The 7,749-nt window shown below is 35.1% G+C and overlaps 1 protein-coding gene across 3 annotated transcripts in view; it reads left to right on the top strand.

The window, feature by feature from the left end:
* Positions 1–7,749, top strand: part of LOC106882044 (uncharacterized) — a 36,978-nt gene that overhangs the window by 10,464 nt on the left and 18,765 nt on the right. The gene's annotated exons all lie outside the window — the stretch shown is intronic.

Genomic DNA, 7,749 nt, shown 5'->3' with positions numbered 1-7,749 from the left:
CCCCAGATGCCTGTCGTTGGCATGTCTTGTATGTATGTATTGTTGTTTGACCCTAGATCAGTTCTCATCAATTCTGATCTCTGTGTCAAAGACATTGCAGCTGTGACCATACTGTCATCTTTTAAAGGTGTGGTTTAAGGGAAATTTGGCTGCTATTTCTAGCATATCAAGAAACCATGTAGAAGCTTACTTGCTGTCTTGCCTATTCATATGTATAGGTTGTTGTAGTGTAGCCCATATCAGCCCATATTACGCAAACTAAAGATGTTTTGGCTGTGATCCTACCATTATCTTTTTAAAATGGTAGGATGTGATTTGAAATTTGTCTGCTATTTCTGACAGATTGAGTAACTAGATGAAGGCTTCTTTGTTGGCTCACATATAAAATGTTGTTGTTGAACTCTATGTGAACTCAAATTGTACAGACTTATGAGCAAAATAAATTTGAAAATATGACCTTCATGAGGCAGTGTGCCAATTGACATCACTTGTTTACTTCACAAGTTGTGAAATTTATGTTTTTGCAATCATGTGCTAGCTCGCTACCTTATGAAATTTTAAAATTATTGCAAAAATAAATTGGTTGATCTCTGTTTTATAGATCTATTTTCCCTAACTTGAATGGGATGGATCTTGCAGATTTAGACTTCAGATATTTATATGTTCTTGGTGAAAGATATTTCATAGCAAGATGCTCTTCTTTACTACAAATAGTTTCAACTGGAAAGACAGAAGCAAACAGAAAATTATAGTTTGTCTAGAAATACAATACTATGTACAAAGTTTTCAAGTTATAATGGAATGGAAGGTTTATGATACCTGTGCAGTATCTCCTTCTCCCATTATAATTATTTTTATAGTTTCAAAGAGCTGGAATGGGTCACCAATTTGTAACGTCTGTGCGAAGTGAGGTGATGAGAATGGCTCCTTAGTACATCATACAGTCGATACAATAAATATAAATAGAACAATGCATATACGTGCCAGAGGGAAATAAGAGACACAACTGGGTAGAATGTTTAAGAGAAGATTGATATGTTAACATGTGTGTCAGAATAATAGATTGATATGTTAACATGTGTGTCAGAATAATAGATTGATATGTTAACATGTGTGACAGAATAATAGACAGGCCATCATAAGAACGAGATGTATGTGTGTGTATGTCGGCATAGCCATATGCGTATTAAGAACATAAGGATGCAATGAAGAAGAGACAGTGAAAGAGTCTATAGCCATCAAAGTGAGGAGTAGGTTCATAGCCACAAGAATGATAAATACCAGTTCATAGTCAATTGTACATAATATTTGAAATACTGTATCAAGAAGTTGTGGCAATGATGCAGAGCCGGTTGTGGTACATGTTGGATGTGAAGTTGTGTCTGTGATGCTGCTGCCTAGGTCACTTAGTTCAGGAGTTCTTGCAGGTCGTATATTCGCTGTTGATCCATGGTGAAGTAGTTCACGAACAGTGCAGTGTTGGAACCTGGGTGAGTTGTGTACGTAGAGAGATGTTGACGTTAGGACAATGGTGGCAACAGAGATTGAGGTCGCTGAATGCTATTGGACGAAGTTGGTGAGTTTCCACGTAGCTGCTATTGTGTTGTCACTGGAACTGGTGGTGTCTTGTGTGGTCAGTGGCTAGACCTTAAAAGGTCTGGAACTGAAAGACATCAAGACAAGGAGAAGCTGGGTTTTTATAAGAAGTTGTAGGTTCAAAACTGAGTTGAGAACAGGCTGTCACACGTAACCTTATTTAGGTGCTTCGATTGGTTATATGCTGCGTATTGGCGTGATAGAGTAAGAGACAAATTGCGCCAATACCAACTAATCAGAGTAGTGGACACAATGGGGTCCAAAATGCAGCCAAAGGCTAGCTGTTATTTACTATGTTCGTATCTCCTGGTCCACCAGTCCTCAGTCAAATCGTCCAACCCATGCTAGCATGGAAAGCGGACGTTAAATGACGATGATGATGATGTATGTATATATAATGGAGAGGAGAGGACTTTCACTCAAGTGTATGCTACAATGTCATTAACTATTTTTCCCTGTAGTCCTCCTTTTTAACCTAAACACTTCTGTTACTGAATGAAGCAGATTTATTTATTGTTCATTAGAAAAGCAAACAATGAAACTGGAACATTGGCTTTTAATCTGAGGATCATTTGCTGTTTTTGTTGTTCTTTAGCCTTAGATTGTCTCTGATTGAGAACACCTATGATCAGAAATGTTCCAGTCATGACCATCCATCTTGTCTTTCAGACATGGCCATTAAAAAGCTTATTTTCCAACCACTTAATTATGGGTTTAATCCCATTGTGTGACTCCTAAGGCAAATGTCTACTACAACACCCCAGAGCAAACCAAACCTTTGTGAGGGGATTTGGTGGGCAAAAACTGAAAGATGCTTGTCATGTATATATGTGTATGCATGTGTGTGTTTGTGTATGTGAGTTGGTGCCTCCTTGTCTTGATATCATATCAGGCAGTGTCCTTTGTTACCAGTCTTTCATGAAAACGCATCTGGCCATGGGGGAGATATTACCTTATTTAGAAACAGGTGAGGGTTGGTGGCAGAAAGGACAACTAGTCAAAGAAAATCTGCCTTAACAATTTCTGTCCAAACCTATGTGAGCATGGAAAATTGAACATTAAAATGATGGTGATGATGTTTATGGTGGTGGTGGTGGTGATTGTGTGTGTATGTGAGAGTATGTGTGTTTGAGAGTGTGTAGTAGTAGTAGTAGTAGTAGTAGAAAGGATATTGGTAAGTATGGGTGAAAACTCCAGACATGTTTTAGCCTTATCAGATCTCCTTTTCAAAGTGTATATGTTTGTGTGTGTGTGTGTGTGTTTGCCTCTAGTACTAAAAGGTATTGTTGCCAAAACAGGCCAGTATCTAAACAGCAATGTCCAATCATCTCATTCTGTTTTTTATCAACATTAGAAATAAATGCAAAGTGACCTCAGCAGTATTTGAACTCAAAGTAGAATGACAGGGATAAATTACCACTAGGCATTCTTTGCAATGCTCTAATGACTCATCCAATTTGTCACCATTTTTAAAACTAACACAGTTTATGTACCATCAATTTTTTTAAAACGATTTATTCTGGAGGAAGGAGTCTTGTCTATGGTATTCACTGGCTCATTAATATGGGTGAAGTAAGGTTAATTAGCCTCAGTCATACATCATTGTACAACAAACAATATAATGATTCCCTTATCACCAATTTAACAAATACAAAGAAAGTTACACTTTGCAAAGGAGATCTGATAAGGCTGAAACAAGTCTGGAGTTGTCACACATACTCACTAATATCCTTTGTACTATAGGCACAAGACCTGAAATTTTGGGGACAGGGGCTAGTCGATTACATCTACCTCAGCGTTCAAGTGGTACTTACTTCATCAACCCTGAAATGATGAATGGCAAGGTTGACCAAAGCAGAATCTGAACTCAGAATGTAATCACAGATGAAAAGCCACTAAGCATCTTGTCTGGAATACTAACAATTCTGCCAGCTCACCACCTTCTTACTTACTAATATCAAAGTAAATTAATATTTGTCAGAATCTGGTACAGTTCTCCAGCTTACCATTTCCAGTCAACCCATCTAACCCATGCCAGCATGGAAAGCAGATGCTAACTGATGATGATGAATGAGCCGATGTTTTGTTTTTGCCATATATGTAATAATAATTTGTAATATATTCTAGTTCTTTACTACATTATGTGTGATGGCACTAACTTGACTTATCTTTCATGCAGATGGCATTCTTGAATAATTTCTCAGTTTATACACACACGCACACACACACACACACACACACACACACACACACAGAACATGCCAAGTTGTTTAACACATTCCTCTCTTCTCTTAACATTATTGGAATGGAGTATTTTACTTGAAAAGTTAGGTTTAATTAAATATTTCTACAATAACATTTCAGTTCCTTAATTATTATTATTATTACTGATATTTAATGTTCATCCTGCATTGCTACATAGCATTCTATAACACTGATAGTCTACTTATTCGCAATGCTTCAAGAAAATTTTTCAACTCTTCTATTGGAAATTATAATCATATACAAAATGATTCACAATTTTGTTTACTTACACGATAAAATGATATAATCTTATTCTTTTTATAAGATAACATATTCTTTTATAAGATAACATATTCTTTTATAAGATAAATTGATATTATCTTATCATATAAAAATTGGTTCTATCATCTTTAATACAGAAGCCGAAGTAGACTTCATCTCCAAATGGTTAAGTGCATTATTGTTTCAATTCTTGTTGAAATGATGAAATTATGTAGTGAAGGATTAAATGTGTAGGGTTTTAAACATTCTCAGATTAAGTATCTCACAGTGTTTAGTTTTATTCCCACACCTTTGGAGTTAAAATACAATGCACAGCCATAGTGAAAGTTTGATTTTTGACTGCTATAAATAAATTAAAGTCTAGTCATGTACTGGGGTTAATTAAATAAGAAATTGGATATACTCTTCCTTCGTTGTGCCAGTAAAAGATACTCTATTTGGAATGCTTGCCCTGGTAGAAATTACAGCTACATTTTCATCAAGTCACATCATGCTGTTTGTTTTTCTTTTTATAAAAAAAAAAAAGAGGATAAACACATTGAGTAATGTAGTTTGGAGAATGACTACTACTCTGTCCAAACGCATTCATGAAATTGTGCTAGTGTATGAAATTAAACTTTATTAAAAACAAAATTGCTTGGTTAAAAAGTCGGATCTTTCTGATTTGACGGGCAACACTTTTCATTTATGTTTTATGTAGTGTTTTTGGTACCGAAACACTTTCAAACTTTGTATACTTGTATATTTTGTGTTATAGAACAGATAAAAATTTTTGTATTCGAAGTTATTTCATGTAAAAAAATTGTCATATTTCGGTAACTTCAACCAATCACTGATGTCTATTGAGGTGAAAACAATTACTGCCGTGGAATGTAAACAACATGTTCTAACGGTATCATGGGATCTTTTCCCTTGAATAAAATTAGTGCCGTAATTTGTCAACAACAACTATCCGTGGTACTGTTATTTATGACATCGTTCGTGCATTTGTACTGGTTTTAGCTTTAGGGTTTTAGGGTTAGTGTTCGGGTTTTAGAGTTAGGGTTAGTTTTAGGGTTGAGATTATTTTTGCCATAACCTCACTTATAACCCTAACCCTAACCCTAACCCTAAAACCCTATAACTCATAACCATAACCCTAACCCCAACCCTAACCCTAACTCTAAAACCCGAACCCTAACCCTAAAACCCTAAACCCTTACTAGGGAATAATGATATAATTAAACAGGGAATAACACTCTTGACACCGGCAAAAATTATTGTTTACAAAAACAGCAGTAACTGTATTCAGCTGAATAGACGTCAGTGATTGGTTGAAATTACAGAAACACGACAACTTTAACATGAAATAACTTGCGATGTACAATTTTTTGTTAAGAAGGCTAAGAGAAAAAGTTGTTTTATATGACACATTCTACCAGCGTCCCAAGTTTGAAAGTGTTTCGTTAAGAAAACAAGTAGTGCCCGTCAAATCAGAAAGATCCAAAAAGTCAAAGGATTATCCCCCTTATATAACACACAAAAGAAATAGAACAAGACTTGACATGTTTCATATGTTAAGTTGTAAAATAAGCCATAACACTTGACAAATAAAGTAACAGGAAACATTATCACATGTACAAAATAAAACAAAAACGTTGTCAAGAATGCCTGATAACAAAAAATAATCTACTCAGTAATGCTTCTGATTTAGAAGACTCCAAATTGTCTCAAATGGTTATTTTTAATATCTGTGCATTTTTGTTTTATCAGCTAACTTGATTTTATTGAAGATTATATTTTTTCATTAGTCATGTTGATGAATCAGCAAATATTTTCTTTACCTAAAATGGGTGTACTTGCACATTATCACGAGTATAGATTAATAAACTTAAACACTTTTCAAAAGAGGTGGAGATCTTCCTATTTTTGTTTATTTTTTTATTATTTACCAGCAAACAACATGACCAATAATAAACAACACATGACTGTCATTACTCCCCCCTCTCTCTCTCTTTCAAGTTCATGACATTTATTTCTCCTTTTTTACTAGTTTTCTATCTCTACCACTCTACTCCTCCTTTATTTGCTTTATTCCATTATGCTCTCTCACTCGCTCTCTCACCTTGCTTGCTCATCCTTTCAGTCTTATCTTGAATGAATAGAGACAGCATAGAATAATGATGACTCTTTAGTTTTGCAAGGGATATAACACCCCCACTAATGCTGGTGCCACAATAAAATGCACCGAATACACGCTGTACAGTGATTAGTAAAGAAATGCAGACAACTTGAAGTCAAGAAGATTTTTTAGTCATACCAAAGACATAACAACATCCCTCATGTTGTTGCCATAATAAAATGCATTCAGTTCACTCTGTAAAGTGTTTAGCATTAGAAAGAACATGCAGCCATCGAAATCATCATCATCATCATCATCATCATCGTTTAACGTCCGCTTTCCATGCTAGCATGAGTTCAAAATAGAATGTCTGAGCAAGATGTGGTTTCTGACCCATCTAGGAAGGAAATAACACCAAATAAGAAGTGACTTAGACTGTGATGATCAGTCCAGCACACACTAAGATGAAAAGCAGATATAAAATTATGATGATGATGACAATGGCAATGACAATGATAGCAATTGTCCACAGCTGTATAAACCTTTTCTCTTATTTGTAACATAGGAATGAACACCTGGGAAGAATTAATGCCAAGGATCTTTGCTATTTTTTGCAGTAGAGCTTTCTCACATGTTCATAGTCATCACTAAAGTTTTAGACTACCAGCTCTAAGGTCTTGTCTTCAAATCTTCTGTGAATAATTCCATTGTTTATTTCGGGAGTACAATTAAAATTCTACATTGCCTCAGTTCACCAAGCTTCTTGGAATAGGTGTTAGATTTTCGGAGATATTGTCTGAGATAAACTGGTTTGCTACTCTGTAGTAGATTTCTTTCTCATCTGTTTAACCCATTAACATTTAAACTGGCCATATCCAACCCAAATATTCTACCTGTTTTATGATGAAACTGGCCAGATCCAACCTCTCACACCATTCTAAAACTAAACAATTGCATCATTGAAATCTTGAAGCTATAAGGTACTACATGATTGATTTTGAAAAATGTGGATAAATAAGCATTACATTTGATGGATTTATCTGAATGCTAAAGAGTTAATAGTAGAATACAGGAGCTAAGCCTTAAGAGCCTAGAAGACCTTTATGTTACATTTTCACCTTTTGACCAAAGGAGATGAGTATTAGAAAGTGTGTTTATTCACTGTGTGAATTTTTACTACAAGCCCACAAGAAAGCTTTTATGTGGTTGTTAACCTACAAGAAATAGTTGCCAATTTTCCTGAAATCTTAACATCTCAAAAAAGTGGAATTACACATTAGATAATGTAGTCCTAAATACACTGTACTTGGAGAAAAAATAGGCTGGTCAAGGCTGATGGACTGGAATGGTTTTTATCTTATGTGTGCCCAATCAGGGTTGACTCTGGGCTAAATAATGGGTTTGATACCAAATAATACCATAGAAGTACATAACAGCACATATATATATATTTATATAGACACAGACAAGCATATCCATATGTGTGTGTGCGTATGTATGTATGTATATATATATATATATATATA

This window comes from Octopus bimaculoides, chromosome 6, assembly GCF_001194135.2.
Source record: "Octopus bimaculoides isolate UCB-OBI-ISO-001 chromosome 6, ASM119413v2, whole genome shotgun sequence".
Classification (NCBI taxonomy): domain Eukaryota; kingdom Metazoa; phylum Mollusca; class Cephalopoda; order Octopoda; family Octopodidae; genus Octopus; species Octopus bimaculoides.
This window is presented reverse-complemented; position numbering and strand designations above follow the sequence as displayed.